Consider the following 2,357-nt stretch of genomic DNA (forward strand, 5'->3'; position numbering starts at 1 on the left):
CTACGTCCAGCACTTCGGAGCTTCTCGCCAGACCTTTCACGGTACAGATGGGGAAACTGAGGCCCCGAGAAGGGCTATGAGCCGATCAGGCCGCACAGCTAACTGGGGACAGAGCAGGACTGGAACCTTCTTATTCTGATCCTTGAACCAGCGATCAGCCCCCACTACCATGAGTTCCTCCCATGACCACACATGGCCGTGGATCAAACAGAACAAACCAGAGGTTAACACGGCCCCATTTCCCCACAAACGAGACAAGATGTTTGAAGCACATGAATACGGCCTGTCCCCCAGAGTGAGGAAGTTCAAGATAAAAATCATGAAGCCCATACTGATTATTTTAAACACTGTTTCAGAATTCCTAAGAAACTAAGCTTCTATTAAAATACAAACAAGCTTTGAAGTCATTTGACGATAAAAGGTATTTTCTGGGCCAAGCCTGGTGAGGGGGAAGGCTTACAGTGTTTTGAAACAAACTTTGGAGAGCTCATCATGGTTTGAAAAGAGTCAGATAATAGATCACAGACATGTTTGTCTCAGCCCGGCCGAGACAACACACTCCATCCTCAGAGTCTTGTGCAATCGCTCACATCACACAGTCCCAACGTACAGAAGTGCCGGGATCTGTCAAGACCCACAGCCCCAGAGCCAGACGGCCTGGGTTCAAATCCCAGCTTGCTACTCACCAGCCTAGGTGAGTCTCCTGACCTCTCTGTGCTTGGTTTCCTCATCTGTAAATAGGATAATATTAGTCACCTGTTCCTAGGGCGGATTTGAAGATTAAATGAGTTCGTGTGAAGGGTGTAGAGCGGCGGTTGTGCTTCCTTGGTGTTAGCTATCATTATTCGTTCCACGAATCTCGATGGGGAGAAATATCCCAGCGGCATCCGGCCTGACGGGTCCTCCTCAGTCACGGACCACTTACCTATGAGTAGATGGCTTGCTACTAAGTATGGTGGCCCTAACTGTTGACTGGGACACAGGGAGGCCCCACCCCAAAACTACTGAGGCAGACTCTGCATTTTAACGAGATTCCAAGGGGACTCAGGCACACACTGAAGATGGAAGAGCACTGGACGAGGCTGCGGAAATGAGCACTAAAGGTGTCTCCAAGTAGAGTGGCCTTGACCTCTTTGCAGCTGGGACCCCAACGGCCCTCCTGCCTGCTGGAAAGATGGGACCACCCGGACTCCTGCCTTCCCCAGGACTCGATGTCTGGATGCCACTTCCATGGCCCTGTCTTCCCTGTGGGTCTGAAGGGTATGGGGACATGGGAGACCCTGGCCTGGCCTTCAGTTTACCTGGAACAGGGAGTTGGTGCATCTTCCGTGGAACCTCAAGTTTTGCTCTCGGGTTTTGCTTGGGAGCTGCTTCTATAAATCCCTATGGCGTGTAGAGCTAAAGGCAGTTTCCCCAAAAGCCACCCAAAGGCCAGCTCACCCCGCTGCGGAGACGGTCACGGGCTGGCTGTGGGGATGACTGATCTTCAGAGCCAGGTTCTGAGAAGTTGGGGTCATCTAAAAACCCTCGGCAAAACACAGGACAAGCCATTCATTCGTTCTCTCTAGTAACTTACTTTTAGTTTTAGAGACGTGTTCTTGCTGTATTGCCCAGGTTGGTCTCAAACTCCTGGACACAAGCAGTGCTCCTGCCGTGGCATCCTGAGTGGCTGGGATTACGGGGGTGCGCCACCCCACTCAGTCAGTAACCTTCTTCCTTTTTTTTTTTTGAGATAGGGTATGAGGATAATTCTTCAGGTCCTACTTTGGTCACCTGGCAGAAAGAGAAATAAAGATCTAAAGTAAAGAGACATGTTCATCCTGAGAATGATGTTGCAATACATTTTCCTGATACAGCAAATTCTTCCCTTGGCTTAGAAGGCAATGCTTGTGTGGCCCAGAGACTGCGAGAGTGGCAGAATGTTAGCCGCGGCTCACAGGAAGGCGGTCATTATACCAGCCCATGATTCTGCGGGTCAGCTTCCTTCCGTGAAATTCCCTGCAGAAGGCCTGCAGTTATCTTCCATGTGGGTCTGGGGAAACTGGGGTGTCCCCTTCCTGATCTTCGGTCTGGCTTCCTGTCAGCTGTCGGCGTGGGAGACGCACCCTGGATGTTCCTTCTGTCTTGCACACGTCCAGCCTGACCAGGCGCCTGCCGGGGCTGAGAGCCAAGGGGTTGAGGGTGGAGAGGGCAAGAGAGGGAGGCTATTTGCTTGGCTTTCACCTCTGGGCCTCCCTTAGTGCCCGGGGAGGCCCCATGCCAACCTCCAGGCTGGGGGATCAGCGTGGCCCCCACTTCTGCGCTCTGCTCTCTCGCCCTCGACTGTGAGAGGGGACAAGGTGGATCAAGGTGGATAC

Source organism: Mandrillus leucophaeus, unplaced genomic scaffold, assembly GCF_000951045.1.
Source record: "Mandrillus leucophaeus isolate KB7577 unplaced genomic scaffold, Mleu.le_1.0 Scaffold199, whole genome shotgun sequence".
Lineage (NCBI taxonomy): Eukaryota > Metazoa > Chordata > Mammalia > Primates > Cercopithecidae > Mandrillus > Mandrillus leucophaeus.